The sequence below is a fragment of the Glycine max genome, chromosome 12, assembly GCF_000004515.6.
Source record: "Glycine max cultivar Williams 82 chromosome 12, Glycine_max_v4.0, whole genome shotgun sequence".
Lineage (NCBI taxonomy): Eukaryota > Viridiplantae > Streptophyta > Magnoliopsida > Fabales > Fabaceae > Glycine > Glycine max.
In genome coordinates, this window is record NC_038248.2 from 10,660,908 (window position 1) to 10,679,857 (window position 18,950).

The window sequence follows — 18,950 nt, forward strand, 5'->3', positions numbered from 1 at the left end:
AGAGAAGGGGGGGAATAGGGAACAATCCCGCGGGCCTAAGACCTACCCCCTTTGGCCCGCCCTTGGAAAACGCCGTTCTCCCCCTTTCGGGAGAACCACCCCCTTGGGGCTAGGCCACAATTAACCCCCCGCCCTCCCCCCTCCGGGGAACCCCCCCATCGGGCCTAGGCAACCACTCAACCGCCACCCTTCCCCCTCCGTGAACCACAAACACAAAAAAAACCCAAAATTATCTTGCCCATATTATTCATTTCTTTCCCTAGAAATCGAAACGTTAGAACAGAAACCCACGCAAACACAGTAACCCACTCACTCACGCGGCCTAAAGCCTACACCAACCACCACTATCGGCCAAGCCCACACCAAACACCACCAACCACAAGCACTGCGTCAAACACCCACACCCACACAACCCAAGCTGTAACCGTTTTCTGAAGCTTAAACGATAACATAAGGACAAAGGTAGTTCACCTTTTTTTCTAAGATTCAAGGCTAGATCTAGGCTTTATCAGTGTTGATTTTCAAAAAATAACGGTGGATTTGAGAACTAGGGGAAAAAAGAAATTCAAAACATGTAGTTTTTTTAAAAAAGGAGGAGACTTTGTTTCCGACGCGGCGGCGCCGCCACCCATGGCCGGCCAGCCACTGCGCCGGTAAACGACTTCCGGCGGTGTGTGTTAGAGAGAGGAGAGAGCTTTTGAGCGTTTTTTTTTTAGAGAGAGAAAGAGGTTGGATTTATGTTTTTTTGCGTTTATTTTCCAATTTATACTGCTGCCATGACCAAGGCTATGGTGCACGCGGATCTCTGTGTCCCCATGGACCATCAGGGTTGAACCGTTAGATCCTAGATCTAACGGCCGATGTTATCCCCTGTTTTGATCAGATGCGTCTCACCTCTTGGTTTTTACTTTGTTCTTCTTCTCTTATGACGTTTGATTAAGATCTAATGGCTAAGACTATGTCTCCCCGTGATCAAATCTGGACGCTTCGATCAATCTGACGATTCAGATTTGACCTGTTAAGCCCACTTTCTTATTTTGAGCCCATTTCCTTTTTTTTTCTGTTCCTTCTAGTATTTTACTTTCTACACTTCCCTGTTACTTCTGCACCCCCTTTTCTTCTTTTTTTATTTATTACTTTTTTTATGCATCATATTTACTTTATGCCCTTGCATTTTTTTTTATTATTATTTTCTTTATTTATTTTCCAGCACCATATCTATTTTACGTCTTGCATTTTATTTTCCAGTATCATATTTATTTTTTGTCTTGCATTTTTATTTTTTCTTTTTGTTTATTTTTATTTTATGCATCATATTTACTTTATGTCTTGCATTTTTTTTATTTTTTAGCATCATGTTTATTTTATGTCTTGCATTTTTATTTTCATTTTTTTTATTTATTTCCAGCATTATATTTATTTTTTATGTCTTGCATTTCATTTTCTTTATTTATTTTATGCACCATATGTATTTATTGTTTTGTATTTCATGCATTTTTATTATTTCTTCCAGCATATTTATTTTAATGCATTTGCAATTTTTATTTATTATTGCCAATTAGAATGTATCTAGGTCCAATGTAAAAAAAAAAAAAAAAATATGAGAATCTGCACTGACACTCACATTTATTTTTATGTTTTCCGCCGAGGACGATCATGTGATTTGAACCGTATCCGAGGAAAAGGGACCCTCACTTGATCCAACGTCATTTTAAGGGATCCGGCGCGTTTAGACTTATCTCCGCATAATTAAAAAAAAAAAAAAAAAAAAAAAAAAAAGGGGGTCAATCTTTTCTTTCTTTCTTAATCAAATCTTTAATCAATCTTTAATCAATCAAAACATTTTTTCTAATTTAAAATCAATCGAACTCACTTCTTTTTCTTCTATGCCTTTTCGGCCTCTTACCTTGCCTAAACTCTTCTTTTTTCGAACTTTAAAATCAATCAAAACCAATCACTTGACTTTCTACCCCGAACTACATGATTTTGATCCCATTCGGGTATGTAGGCAAAAGACTTTGTCTTCCCAAATCAAATAAAAATAAACAAAAACTTTTTTCTTCTCCTTTCTTTTGAACCCACCTCTTTAATCTTTCCACACTTGAGCATTTATTTCCAAACAAATAATTAATTTAGCATAAAGATAAAATAAGCAAGAGGTTCCTATAGAGTACTATAGACGTTTAGGGTGCTAGTACCTTCCCTTTGCGTAACCAACCCCCGGACCTTTGATCTCTCAAAAATAGGGTTTTTCGAGCTTTCTCCCTTTTCTTCGGAAAAATAAAAGATCGGTGGTGATCTTAAAAATGCGAGTCAATGCTAATCAATAGCTTGATATCCAAAAATCACCGCGACACTGTGATATCGCAATTTGAATAGTTAATTGATATAGTTGTATGTTATTCATTTAATTAATAATTGTGAAATTGTCATGGTATTCATGATGGTAAAGAGTATAACACGGATGAATACCAATGAAAAGTTAAAGTTTAATAAAAAATTATCATATATCATATATATTTGATATTTGATTGTTTATACATCATTTGCTATGAAATGATGGTGGACTGCACAAAATATATTGTCATATCTACTTAGTGAACAGATTCAATATGATCAAATTGATGTTAAACAAAATATAGAAGCTGAAGCCACAGGATTGTCAAAGTCCCAATTACTCAGCCTTGATATGTTTGTTAGTTGATAACTGATACTGTGCATGCTCATCAGAATCAAAATCAGAACTGGTTTGCTGACAACTAATCCTTTTGGTTGGAGTTAAACAGGTAGAGTTTCCAGGATTGTAATCAGAAGACTGTGACAACGATGGTTGTGAACACATTTACCAATATATATATTAAGAACAGTATCATAAGTAAATATTTGGCATGATGCAATATTGAAACAAAAGACCCACCGTGGGAACAAAAATTGGTGGTGAACTTTCTGGCTCAACAGCTATTCCTTTTCCCTTACTTGATTGTTCCTGCATGAAAAATATTAACACAGGAGAAACACCATTTATTGTTGTTAACCTTATACTGTGATAAACTTATTTAGTTATTACCTTCAACCCAAGGGTGGCTATCAATGATTGAATATGATGGAGTTCTTCACTCACATCCAACACAGATGATTGGCGTAATTGTGAACGGAACTTAAATCTGACAGCCCAAGTTTTCAACAGGATTTCATCAACACACGTTGGAAATACCTTAATATCATCCCCAGCCTAGACAGGTGAAATAAATGGTATCAATGACAAATCACAGAATAATTATTTAATCTATGGTTCAATTGTGTAGAAGATACCGCTATCAACTCATCTCGACATTCTCCAGCAGTTTTACCAAACAGCTTGATACATGTTGCATCCCAGAGAAGGAAGTTTCCTTTGTCCCCATTATGCTTTATCCTAACATTTAATTTATACCTTGTCATCCATAGAAATTTCAGGGAAATTTGCTAAAACAGCAAAGCGTGTAAATAAATAATCAGTACAAAAAATGATCATGGCTAACCGTGGAACTGTATCGACCACACTGGTATGACAAGAACGACAAGCTGAGCCACCTTTTGATGGATCAAATGTCGTTGTACAGTTAGGACAACTGTCATAACTCCATGGAGCATCATTAATGATTTCGTCAACTGTTCCAACAGTTAAGCAGTAACAATTCTGTAACACGGTGAATAATAGATGAGGAAACAAACATGTGGTAGAGGCCATATTAACAAAAGCATTGTTCAACTATTAACCTGTCTGAGATTGTTGATTTCACCTATACTGACCACTTGAGCATTCTGCAGAAATTTTTCCACCACATTACTCTGGCTAGATTAGGACTGAGAATCATCTTTATCATTGATCATCCCACCATAATAAAATGGCACAGACAAACTGAATGGACAACAATATAAAAAATTAGAGTTCAACCATTAAAGCGTATAAAAAATGCAAAGGAACTAAAAAGCATAAACGCTGCACATACAATTTAGATCCAAATTTGATATTCTGCACGCTTAGGGGATACTTGTCTGGAATAATATCCATCAATATCATCAACAACATACATATTTATTACCCAGAGTACATCAATCTATATAATAAAGACTAACCAACACCAGACACACTTGTAGCATCCTTGATTTTACCTAAGGTCAACATAACAACCAATGGTTCCTGAAGCAGAAGGTTTTTGTCAATAGCATCATGTAGCTGAATAGCATAGTCCTCCCAAACAGTTATTAGAATGTCACAGTTACTATGACCAAACAATCACAATCAGTATGTTAGTTGTTGCTAACCCATTCATCATATCATATATCATCATATAAAATAATAAGGACAAACTGCAATCGTCTGATTTGTTTAGTGTCTGAACATATATATATATATATATATATATATATATATATATATATATATATGGGATTAACTGTCTTAACATCGATCAGATCAGCAATGACACCAACAATATCTTGTCAAACATGGTCAGGCAAGACAAATGTTAGTCTGACACAAAGATGCATATAAAATTGTTGGTTAAACAAAAAACTAAACAAACAAACCCACTAAAGTATGGTGTGGTGGGAGGCCAGAGATTATATCAGTAAAAGGAGTTATGAGATAAACATTAGAAGGAATTTCTGGACAGTGAATTTTCTTGATAGATGTAGTTTTTAGGAAATAAACCAAATATGGAGCTGGGCAGACTCTGTATTCAGATTGGTTGTCAACAATCCTCAGGTTCTGAATCAAATACGAAGAACCACACTGTAACTTGTCCCGCAATTCAGTGAAGAGTTCTTGCCAGAGAGTAGCTCCAATTTTTGAACCCTGAAACACTTAAATCATAAAATGAAGTGACATGACATACAATACAAATTAGTAATAACAACAATCAGAAAGAACAAAACAATAACCGTTTGGTCCATCAACACCATCTCAATCGTTTGTTTACTATTTTGCTTTCGAGCTTGCCAAAGATCAGTGATATGCACAACTATTTTCCATGTTCCTTTTCTGGTGTGTAACTCAGATATCAGATTTTCTTTGCGAGACATCACTACAACACAGATAATAAAGACCATTGCGAATCACAAAAAGAGAGACTAATACAAAGAAAATAGGAATCACATTCAACAGGAACAAATAGTTGGGACAATACCAACATTAAAAACCTTTTTGTCATTGCAAAAAACCCCGCCAAACAGAAATGCATAACTCAAAACGTGGTACGAACAAAACAACAACAGACATTAGCAAACCTTTTTGGTTTTGCAAACAGGAGAAATCCGGAAAAAAAAGTTGGACGAAAATAGAAACCTGCATATAACAGAAGAAAATAGCAACACACGTCAGTAAAGCCCAACAAAAAAGTAAAGGGTAACAGGAAAAAAAACAGCAATGAAAGCGGACAGAAACACAATAACCATACACAAACCTGGAAAAAGAAGAATCAAATGACAGCTTCACGGCTGGATATAGAAGAAGTCAAACAGTACTAATCAAAATGAAAATGACAATGAGACAAAGGTTACATTTATTTTTAGTCCAAAGCAAAAATCAAAATGACACAACATTTGTTTTTAGTCCAAAACAATATACAACCAAATACAATGAAACTAAATGACAATAAAAATGAGACAAAGCTCAAGTATATATATTTTTTTCCGTACAAAGCAAATATACACAAAAAAACCCAACTACAAAGGCAAAGCTTTAAACATGAAGGAAAATGAAGAGTCCAAAACAATACACATAAAAAATAAACACAAAGGTAAATATGTTTTTGAAGACATGCATGCAAACGAACATAAAGACTTAAACGAACACATGCATGCTAACTTGTTTAAATAAAAACAAAATAGAAACAGTTGTAGGCATCAAAACGAACAGAAAGGCATAAACAGTAGCAATGTAAATCAGAATTAGGCAAAGCTCACGCATGTTCTCAACACTTTAGTCCAAAGGAAACTAAAAAAGCTAAACTGACAATGAACACATAACCGAAAAAAAAAGCAAATGCAACACAAACCAAAAGTTCAGAAAGCAAGCGCAAAGGAGAGAAATAGTGAACGGAGTGAGCACAGAAAATGTGAAAAGAAGAAATGGGAAAAAATGGAAAGCAGAAAAGGGAAGAAGCAAAAAGGGATAGGACGAATGAACATAAACAAAGAGGACGAACATAAACAAAGAGACATCACACGTGCACTGAAGTGAGCAATCAACAGGACAGGTGGCAACACACGAGAATAAGGAAAGAAGAAGCATTAAACACGACAATGAGCAAAAGATGAGCAAAAGAAGGCCTACAACTGGACAGGTGTCAACAAGACAGAGAATGGACAGTGGACAGGTGTCAACAGGACAGAGAAAAAATAGTCAGGACCTTGTTTGTATAATTATATAGATAAGTGTACTAGAGTGGTTTAATTGTAAGTTGAAGGATTCCAAGTGGCAATCTAAACATACATGACAATTGTTGGGGAATATCTTTAGTGTAAACAAGAAGCCTTATAGATTATATATATGACAAATGTTTTTTTTAATAATGATTTTAAATATGAACAATTTTTTTTTACACCAAAATATGAATAAAAGTTAAACTTTAAGTTAGTCATAGGTTTGCAATTTTTGAGTTTAATTAATATAATGATTTTTAAATCCCGAAAAAAAAGATTTTTTAAATTTGTTTTTTTTTTTTAAATTGGATGGAAGAAACCCTTAGTTTTTTTTAAAAACAAAAAAATTTATCTTTCTTTTCCTTTCCCGTAAAAAATCGTCATACAAGCATATCTTAAAGAAACTCATAAGTCATAACTCATAACATGTGTGTCAAAAAATTAATGAGAATGAAAAATGATCAAATAGTTTTGAAGCCCAAAAACTTATATTTATAATACGAGAATTGATATTTTATTTATGGGTCCTTCTAACAAGTGTCGGGACACTGATTAAAAAAATTAAAAGATGAAAAATTTTATTGAAAATTATCTGAGGACACTGTTAATGTTTTCTCTTTATTTATTTATTTTCTTACTTGGTTAATTTTGTCAAAAGAAACTTTGAATGCTTAATAGAGCTCTTAATACAATGATCACTTGGTCCCTCCTGGATTTTTAACTCCTTTTTTTGTTGACAAAAGTGGATTTTTAACTTTTCTTCGCTTCTTTTAGCGACTACTTCTTTTCGTTAATTTGTTCTCATCATAATATTGTGACAAAACTATAGCTAGGAAAGTTTTCCATGGTATTTTGTAAAGCAATGAAGTATCAGTGGATGCAATGTCTGTATATTATTCACTTGCGGACGGTTTCTGAGATTGATTGGCTTCTTGGCCCTACGGTGCATCTATTACCATTGTCTTTGCATTTGTCATACAAAACAGTGAACCATATTCATGTATAAACAAACAAAATCACGTAGTGCACGTCTTCTGCGAATGTCTAGGTTAACCTTATTACACTGGATTAATTAAGCATTATAAACCAACATTTCCGCTAATTCGAGTGAAATTGAATTCAAAACATTCCTTAAGTAAAATTCTGATACAAATCTTCTAGGTGGAAAAATAAAATAAAGATTAAATTTAAAATAAAGATTTTACTATAAATAATTAATCAGAGTCTCCAACAAAAATTAATCATAAAACAAATCAATAGATACTTTTGCATCAATATTATGGTGATTTGAAAAGAAAAATTAAGGGTCTTAATCATACAAATCAGAGTAATTTGACACGGGAAGGGAGCATTATGAAAGCAAGTTACTTATTTCAAAGTCTTGGTTCGTAAAGGTTAGGCAATGGAAATAAAGAATTTGTACTTAATTAGCACTGTTTTCAAAATTATTATGTTTCTTTTCCTTATCTTGCTTAAAATTTGCTTGCATGATCAATTATTCATCAAAGATCGGTCTCCAACCTGCCAGGAAATCCGCGGATTGTTTGCTTCCACACAATGTGAGAGATCCAAGGTCAGGATTCTGGAAGGTAGTGCTGAATACCAAGGTAGCAAAATAATGATATTGGGGAAAGGTGAAAAATATGTACTAGTACTACTACTACTACAAAATTTCAAAAAGGGTTTTGTGATTTGTGCATAAGAATCTTTTTGCATTTGTCTGTAAGCTTGAAAATTACACATGACACAAGTCACTTGCAGCCAAAGAACCTTTCTGAGACCAGTTCTGTTCCCAGAGTTGAATAGTGGTTCTTATTCTAATCTCATCAATATCTAATTACCGTTAGTGTAATATTGTACTAGACTATTGCAGTGTTATTAATATCTTAATGAGTAAACTATTGAAGTAGACAGAAATTACAGGTGTTACTATTTTAGTATACAGTTCTGCATTTTCCTCCCTTTTCCTTACCCATGCTGCCATGCCACTGAAGTCTTAAACCACATTGGCAGATTTTTCTGTCTAGAAATTAATTAACAAGTTTATATTTCATATTTTTTTGGTACATAAATTTTATTTTGCACACTCCATAATTTCGTGGTTCCATGATTATCGGAGAATGATGTGATATGCAAACCACGTGTAAGAACCATCAAATCAAACAAAGATATGGAACATTATAGTTCAAAGGGGAAAGAAACTGGTAAATTTCTCTTCAACAAAATACTATGCAGTACACACAAAACAAGATCTTTGATTTACAGAATATATGCAAAATTGTTGGACATCCTACATATTAAATAGTATAAATAAGAGATAATTCTCATTTTAAAACTTGATATTATAAGATGATATTAAAACTTATGTTAACAATTGATGTTGGATCTATGAGATTTAAAGTTAACTAACTGTTATCAAACTACTTGTTAGATATCCGGTCCAACAAATTTTATACTCAAAGATATTTGACATGAGGAAGTATATTAAAGATCTCTCATCAAATAATAATACGATCAAAATAAAATATATTTTTTATCCTTTAAGTCTAAATAAAATATGTAAGTGAAAATTAACTCTCATCTTATAAATTAATTTTGTAAAATTAAATTAAATCCAACTAAATTAATTTTACAGAGTTAAGTTAAACTGATTTTGAATTGTAAGACCATGCATATATAAGTCATTATTCAAGTGAAATTTTGCAACTTTAAACCGTCTTCCACAACGAACGAAGTCACGGTTTCTCACTTGTACTTGTGGTTCCATACAAAGTGGGTGCAAGATAATTTCTTAACAAAATAATATTTTAATACAACAATAAAGAAACAAATAAATGCCCATGAATCACGATATCCACTCAAAAGAGTGTCGTATTACTTAAATGCAACTAAAAAGTAACTCTGGCTACTTTCAATAAAGTATATGATTAAGTTATCGTTAAAGAGGCCATACAGTTCTACTTCCATGTGAATTGACTGGATTTTATTCAGCACTAAGCACACAGCATAAATCTTTCTCAATCACACCATACTATATATTAAAAATAACTGGACACGGTAGGGAGATACACAAAAGATGGAATATAATAAAATTGGAGTAACATGTATGATGGGGCCTCCCTAGAAATGAGTACCTGAACAAAAACCCTGCTTTGAGAAAAGCAATATGGGAGAGGAAAGGAAAGGAGAAAAAAATGTGGTGAATGCAAAGTAGTGTTTGGTTTTCCTTTTTCTTAGTCCTATCTGTTAGCGTGTGGTATCAGACTTTACGGGTTGTCCGGGCGTAGAAGATTGGCCTGATTCTCTCTACTGTGTTTGCCAGGCTTTATGGCCCTTAAAAAAAATTCAGAAATTGTATAATTTCCTTTCCCATTCGGGAAGAAAAATTCACAGGTTCAGGAGTACTTGTCTAATGTAGCTTTCCCTTCTACACATGTTAGTAGTACTCTACGTTCGTAGACTTGTGATTCGTTTGGACTATAGGGGGAAAAATGGATGGTAATGTTTTATTTTATTTGTTAAAGAAAAAAGTTGAAAAATTCAGAAAAAGAAGTTAACTAATGTTGCTTACTTGGTTAATGATCACATTATTCAATGCAATTGCTCTAATACCAAGATTATGTTGGAATGATATTTTAGTTAGTTTTTATTTTTTTATTAATTGAAAAATTTGTTTGATGGTTTGATAAATAAGTATTTTTAGTAGTTTTATGATAATTTTTAGTGTTTTTTAAAATGTTATTTAAAATAATGTTTTTTAAAATGATATCTTTTAATTTTTTTATATTTTTTTTCTTTATTTTTAATAATTTATCAAATTTTCTACTTTTTTAAAAATAAATTATGATTTTATTATTTTTCTGTCATTTTACTTTTTTTTAAACTATTTTAATAACTAATTTTATCAAATACTTATAATTTAATTATTTAACTTTTCAACTTTTAGTTATTAATTTTTAACTAACTTTTCAGTTAATTTCATCGAACAATAGCCTAAATGTGACTATGACCTTCATTCTTAATTCCCAATTAATTTTAATAAGAAAGGAGGATAAATGTTTGTTTCATTGATTTTCAGGAAAATGGGTATGAAAAAAAGAAGGATAAGAAGAATTTGATGAATGCATTAACTTAGGAAGAGCAAACCCTTTTACTCAAGGGGAGCAACCCTTTGAGCATCTTTGTCGTGTGAATTTTATGAGTATACTAATTATTTTTTAAATCATGAACTCTTCAGAGAGGTCCGAGGGTTGCTACTTCACCATTACATTGATATTTGTCATTGATACTCTTGAGCAACTTATTCTCGCAACTTAATGCTTCACTAATACACAATAAGGGGAGGGGTGGAATAGAATACATTACATTCATCCAAAGAAAAAGATAAATGAACAACTTTTATACATAATCAACTCTAACAGACTTGACATATATTCCTCAGTCACAAGAAGAGCGCTCATTAGTTCAGTTTGTGATGATACTGCAAATTTCAAGGCATATCCATGAGGTGACCAAACTCAATTAACAATAACAATCAAAAGACAGAGAACAAAAAAGTACTTTTTATAGGGTTCCCATTCAAAAAAGTACCTTTCCCACGAATTCCAGTGAAAAGCTACACATGGCAATCTAAAACTTCAGTTTGCATACTAAGATAAGCAAGGGAGGAAAATAAATCAAAATAGTCCACGTCTTCATACCAATATTACTAATAGAAAATTAAATTATAGATTGTCATAGTCCTAAACTAATTACTTCAATGTCTGTATGTAGTCCTCAACAAATCATTACAAATATTTTTTCACATAAGTTGCAAGTCATGCCACAGAACAACAAGCTGCAACGAAAATATTTTATCCGTTCCTACTATTTTTTTCAGTTCCGTTTCCGATTGTATTCTTCAAATCTTCCACTTCCTTGACCATATAGGCCCATCCAGTGGCCAAATATTCGTTTCATTTGAATACACAATTGATAAAGATACAACATTCCAATTAAGAATCAAAGCCCGAAGAGATATTTCAAAGATAATTAAAACTAACCCACATCAATAGAATACAACCCTACAACTAAATTTGAACGGAGGAAAAAGGAATGAAAAATCACCAGATACAGATACATACTGTGTATAGGACACTAATACAACTAGAAAATCTTCATATCCCTTACCTCCTGTCTGTACTCTCCAAGGTTCACAAAGGAATGAGATACATAAATGCAATATGATAGAGTTCCTTGAACATTGTCACTCCTTGAAATCGCCACCTCTAGTTTATGTAATCTCCTGCATTCACTATTAGAAAATATGCTTTCTACATCGGTTATTTATGACTTTCAACATCGGTTTTTCAACCGATGTTGAAAGTACCGACGTTGATATATTATCGTTAACATCGATTTTTAAAAACCGATGTTAACGTAAAATTACCAACATCGGTTATATAAATAACCGATGTTGCTAATATGAATTACACCCAGAAAATGTATATTAATATTGAAAGTTAACATCGGTTTTTAAAAAAAACCGATGTTAACGAATGTGTTACTGTTGACAGTTAACATCGGTTTTTTACAGAAAACTGATGTTAACGTCGTTAACATCGGTTTTTGTAAAAAACCGATGTTAACGAATGTGTTACTACATCGGTTACGTGAACAGTTAACATCGGTTTTTATAAAAAACCGATGTTAACGAATGTGTTACTATTGACAGTTAACATCGGTTTTTATTAATGAAAAACCGATGTTAACGTGGGTTAACATCGGTTTTTTCAAAAAACCGATGTTAACGGATGTGTTACTATTGATAGTTAAATCGGTTTTTTCAAAAAACCGATGTTAACCCACGTTAACATCGGTTTTTATAAAAAACCGATGTTAACAATGTGTTACTATTGAATTTTAACATCGGTTTTTTACAGAAAACCGATGTTAACGAATGTGTTATTGTTGACATTAACATCGGTTTTTCAAAAAACCGATGTTAACGAATGTGTTGCTATTGACAGTTAACATCGGTTTTTTTTATAAAAAATCGATGTTAACCCACATTAACATCGGTTTTTATAAAACACCGATGTTGTTTTCAGGAATTTTTTTTATATAATGTCTTTGTTTTTATAAAAAAACCAAAATTTAACCTATAAATTCAAAATCAGACCACACAGCACACAACATATATCATTTGCATTCAGTTTTCAAATAGATTTTAGCAAAAGACAAGCTATCAACAAAGGTTGTTCAATGTTAAGATGAAACAACAATTGTAAAAAATGTAATGCAAAGTACGTAAACTAATTAATTAACCTAAAGTTACATAGTTGCCTAACATCCTATGTTTGATTTCTAACTTTTAGATAATATTGTGCCCACTGTATGCGAAGTGCATTGAATCTTCTGCTTCCAATGGTCTAACTTCATTAAAATACTGCATGATCAAATAAAAAAATAAATTAATAATGTAATAACAATTATAAAAAAACCAAATTTGTTTGTAATAAACAATTATCGTCTCCCAATTATTCCTGAAAGATCCTAAGATTATCGTGGACATCCAGTGCATCACGTAGTAGCCACATTCAGTGATTCCTTTTTGTCTATTACACTAAATACATAATGAAATTTGGATATTAATTAAACGTTAACTACAATTAGTGTACACGCACATAAAATATATATAAGTAGAACTTTTATTTAAATCACGTACCTTAACAACAATCCACCTAGCAGCAGCCTTGGATTTCGGTTGTGGAGTATCATCAAGTACTTTCAAAGCACTAGTGTTGAATATAAGGAACATTAAAATATTGATGTTGTTGAGTTATGCCAATGAAAATGTATTGAAAACAATACTGACCTGTTAATTATTCCCTTAAGGTAGTTGTCTGGCCTGTTATGCAAAGAACAAAACTAGACAACTAGGTTTTCCTTAGGTAGAATGACGACCATTTGCCCGTGTCCACTGCAGTAGAGACGAATATAGTTTATTGTAGTAGTATAGATTATTTAAATTCAATTATTGTGTTTGACTTACCTATTCAGATAGGCTCCAAGGTAAACATCTCGTTTTGAACTCTATATCCAACTCTTGATGTAACTTTCGGATTCAAATTGTGATTGTCCAGATCTCTGAATGGACTGTGGCTCGAGGAATCCATACACATCAGAATTCCCCGCTCGCACACTTGTCTCAGTCAGATGGCTGTGTTGTTAAGTCAAAGTTAATTATGTATGAATTTAAAACAATTACTTTGGTAATTAATAGTAATCTAAAATGACTTACAGAATCCACAACTGTATAACAGATATGCTGAGACATTGACCACCATGTGCAATTTCAGAGAGATCTTCGTGCTTTATATACAACGGGAAGTTTTGATTAAACACCCCGAATATGGTAGCATCCCACATAACTTGGAGCAGCTTCAAAAACAGTTGTGGGATGGTCAATGTCATCAGGTACAGGGGATCATCGACCTCTTCATCCGGGCTTTCTGGAGGTTTTGCTGGAGACACAGCTGCCTATTGATAAAACATAGTTAATTAGCAAGTTTTGATTACAGTGAACAAATTAATTGAAAAAAATAAACATATAATCAGAGTAAAATACCTGTTCTGATAAACGCTTCACAAGATGTGTTGGCCAAGCAAGGAAAGTGTTAAGTGCCTGCCCCACTAAGGTAACCTCGTCAGTGGGTACAGGAACGAGAGCCTCTGTATCTTTAACCTCCTCAACACCAACCTTGACTTGACCATGCAACAACGGGATGTTGTGAACTGTTGTGGATCCCTCGTAAAGTCTTCCTAGGGCAACCAAGCGGGAAGGATTTTCTTCAATATATAGGCCGCATTTGTCTGAGTCACCCATCCCTGGATTGTTCCCTGAGGGAGCAACACAACTCTCCTTTGTGCTGACACGAGGACCCGAGGGACCAACCTCTGGCTCTGGAGGTAGTGCAATTCCCTGTGATTGCATCTGAGACTGAAACTGTGACTGCATCTGGCTGAAGGATTCCATCATCTTTCGAGTCACTTTTTCTGTGATTGACTCCTCCAGTTGGTCTCTGATTTGTTTAGCATGCACAAATTAGATATTCTTTTGCATTGGTAAAATATCAAAAGGAAACTTATTTATATAAATTGTATGGTTAGCTAAAAAAGTAAACACAATATTGTAATTTAAACATAAAATCCAGCAATTAAGATTTGGAAATTGCTACCCGTTAAATCATCAGAAAATTAAGTAGATTCGGTAAACTTTTGATATTCAAATGGGCATCTTACCAGCATTGATGCAGTAGCTCATACCTGCATAAGAAATCGTAACATCACTTTGTGAAGCATATTTCAAAATTATAAACTGTTTTAGGTTGACTCCCGTAAAAACATGGTTCACAACTTCACAAATATATTTTTAAGTTGAATTTCAACAATTTGTTAAAAAATGGAAAGAAGCTTAGAAAGAAAAATTAATGAATGGTCATATATATATATATATATATATATGATTAAAAATAAATTAAAATTTGAACATTGCTTTGCATTATCAGCCATAGATTTCTTTTTCATGAACATACACAGGAGTTCTCATAACGGGGATCGGATCCTCTCCTTTAGAAAATAAATCTTACTCCACCAAAGTGTATATCATTTCCATTTTATTTATTTTTTCAAAGCCTTATAAAATAGAAGAAATCAAGGAAAAAAAGAAATATGAAGAGGATCCACTTCCCTCGCAACGATATTGATGATATGAAATACGAATCCTCTTCGCAGAGATATCTCTACCTCTTTGAATCAGTTTTTCAATCTTTTTATTTATCCATCATTTGTTTTCTTCTTTTCAATTGAAAAAGCTCCACCGAAACAAAGCATTCATTTCAACGAAACGCAGTGAACAATAGAAATCAGTAACAGAAAAACACAACATGAAGGCATTAATATAAAAGAGAAGAAAAACAAGTTTACCTTTCTTGCCGTGGCGGCTGCTTCTTGCCTTTCTTCTAGAAGTTTCACGCCCCTTCTTTTCTTGCCTTTCTTTTGGCTGCTTCTTGCCTTTCTATTATTTTCCCTTGATAAAAAATAATACTATAAATCCTTCTATATATGTAAACTATTATCAGAATAATCTTGAATGAAAGCTCTTTTAGTTGTTATTCTTGAGCGTGAGTATTTTAAGAGTTTTTTTTTCCATCTCTTTCAACCTCTAGTTCTAATTTAAATTTAAATTTTTTAAAAGAAATTACGAATAATTAAAAATAATAATATATCACATATAAATTATTTATTATAAATTTAAAATATAACTTTTATGTTCAAAAATATTTATTTATTATAAATTTTATTCAGAATATAATTTATATATTATAAATTATAAATTTTAGTTATATGAAATAAATATTTATTTTTTGCAATATATTTGTTAAAATATTGTAGTAATAATTTATTTATATAAAATTATTCACTTCCTCTTTTATCTTGATATACATGTAATCGGTGCAATCAATCCATATTTAATTTTATAATAAACCGAAGATTCTAGATCGAATATCATATTAATTAATCTTAATATCATCCAAATAAAAATATCTGTTTGTTGTATGTGTATCAGTGTATCTACTGTGTCACTCTCACATGTGCCTTTTTCTCTTAATCCCTCTCACTACACGGTTCCTTTATTTTTTATTTCTATTTTTTGGTAGAAAGAGAAAATGCAACTTCTTTTGTGAAGAGTTCTCTTCCCACAACGTATGTCTTATATTCCTAAATCAATCTTATCTTTTGAATTTTTTTATTATGATTATCATTGAAGAAAGAGACAAATTCCAATCTTAATTATTATTTTTAATTTTAATTCAAAAAAATAAAGTAAGAAAAAAATTGGAATGCACTTCTATTCATAAATTGACTCACAATATAGTCAGTTTTTGTTTCCAAATTTGAAGGACCAACGCCCAAAGGCAACCAAACTAAACAAAGTCCAGACTTTTGGAATAAGAAAAAATTATTTATACCAAAAGATTATTATTAATAAGTAATTTTTAAGATGCAAAGCATCGGGTTTCTTTACTTATTTAAAAAACTATTTTGGTATCGATAATTTAATTTAAAAAATGATAAATGTAATAAAAATAAATTACATGTGGATTATAATTAACTCTAAATTTAAAGACTTAAAACATAATTTTCATGTCTCATGAAAATATTTTTATTTTTGTTCTGAAAAATTTGTTTAGAAATAATAAAATATCATTTTTTAAATCCTACAAATATATGAGATAACTATAATTATTTAAATTAAACCACTGTAACATATATTTTCAATAAATCAAATTAATATATACAAATATTTTAATTTATTTTAATTTAAAGATAATACGATAACATAAATATAGTAGGATTTCATAGAATTTTTAAACAATATTCTCCATTTACCTTTTTATGAAGATTTTTTTTATTTTTATAATAATTAAATCAAAATATATTAGTAATAAATTTTTAATTTTTTTACCATATAATTGATTTTACCAACATTCTATAAAAATTCTATAAAAGTTAAACTCTATTATTAAAAACAGTTTTTTTTTTTCAATTTAACTAATATCAAATAATTTATATAAATGTGTGTTATATTTAAATGATAATCATGAAATAATAAAATTAAAATTACGAAATTCATTTTAAAAATTTAGTTTAATTTTTAAATGTTTACCTTTTGAATTTATTATTGCTTATTAATTATTATTTTTTAATTAAAATATAATTAATAACGCAATATATGTTTTTTTTAAAATATATAAATAATTAAAAAAAATTATATTAACATCGATTTTTTCTAAAACCGATGTTAACGTATGATATGTTAACATCGGTTTTTCAAAAACCGATGTTAAGTGTATGCATTAACATCGGTTTTTTGGAAAATCGATGTTAAGAATAATACTTTATTTACAAATATGCCACCGCGTTTAACTTAACATCGGTTTTGTCCAAAACCGATGTTAATAAACCGATGTTAAAACTGCTTTTTGTAATAGTGATTCAATAACAGTGTCCATAGCTTGTTGGTATTTCCCATCCACGATACACTTAAATTAGGGAAAAGCAACAAAAAGTGAGAGAATTTCTAGTTAAGATACATTTGGAAATAGAAATCAGTAGAATGATTACAACTTACTTATCCAACAACCTCTCCACAATTGCTTCCAACCTTGGGTCCATTTTGATAGATTCATCACTTGATTGTGCTGCCTTAGACTTAAGGCTAGCATATTCATCTATGGCTTTTGCTGAAGATAAAAGAAGATAAACATAACGTCCATTGAAACATATCGTGATTAGACTGTAGCTCAAAATTCACTTATATGAATAACAAAATATTTAAGAATACTAAAATGAAAAAAAAATTCAAACCGCTAGCAACTGAATCAATATGAGGCAATCTTTCACCCCATTGTGTATACTGTTGGTTCTATGCAACTTTCTACTACTCTTAAACCTGCATAAGATCAAAAAACAAGAAAAAACAGAAAACAAACACAGCAGAGCAAGACCCAAAGATTTACGTAGTTTAGCAATGTGCCTACATCCACGGGAAAATACAGCTCCTCATCATCACATTGATCATGAAATTACAAGTTCAATACAAGCAGCAACTAGCTTTGATCTCTCTTGGTTTCTCTTGTTTCAAAACCTCTCTCAATCACCTAGTTCTCTCTCTCTCTCTCTCTCTCTCTCTATGAACTCTCTGTTTTTCTGCAACAACTTTGATTTTTGCCTCTCTATTTTCAGCCACTCTCTAAACCACCACACACTGCATTACATGATCAAGATATATATATAATATAAAATAAAAAAAATAATATAAAATATATATAGCACACACTCTAGTTATGCTTTGGTGCCAAAACCAATTCAGTTATAATAACTGAAAACATTTATGACAACACCACTTTAAAGCCTTCTCACTTGTGCAAATTGTGATTTTGAGTCACACACCACAAATCTCCACCTTGACTCCAAATCAGCAAGTGTCTTCCTTGTGATTTAGGGCTGCACTTCTACCAAACTGCTTTAGGCATCTTCGAAATTGATCAAGTCCAGGCAGTGCTTGAACTTGACACTAGAGAGGGACTTTGTGAACATATCAGCCGGATTTTCTTCTGTTGAAACTTTCTCCACCTTCACCTTCTCAGATTCAATCACATCTCTGATGAAGTGTAGTTTCACATCTATGTGCTTTGTCCTCTCATGGTACATTTGGTGATTTGCTAAGTGAATGACACTTTGACTGTCACAGTGAATTGTGACACAAGCTTGTGCTATTCCAAGTTCATTAATCATGCCTTTAAGCCAGATTGCTTCCGTCACTCCTTCAGCTAGGGCCATGTACTCTGCTTCAGTTGTTGAAAGAGCAACAAATGAATGTTGATTTGCTTTCCAACTGATTGTTGTACCAAACAAAGTATACACATATCTTGTTAAGGACTTCCTTGTGTCTACATTTCTTGCAAAATCTGCATCTACATAGCCTGTGACTGCTG

General features: G+C 31.9%; 1 long non-coding RNA gene across 1 annotated transcript; it reads right to left on the reverse strand.

Annotated features, from left to right (window-relative positions):
- Window positions 1-12,885: 12,885 nt before the first annotated feature.
- On the reverse strand, window positions 12,886-13,372 carry LOC121173135 (uncharacterized). Its single transcript, XR_005887433.1, has 2 exons — window positions 13,115-13,372; window positions 12,886-13,012 (listed from the first exon to the last, which is right to left on the reverse strand). It is a non-coding gene; the product is annotated as an uncharacterized lncRNA (long non-coding RNA).
- Between the last annotated feature and the right edge of the window lie 5,578 nt (window positions 13,373-18,950).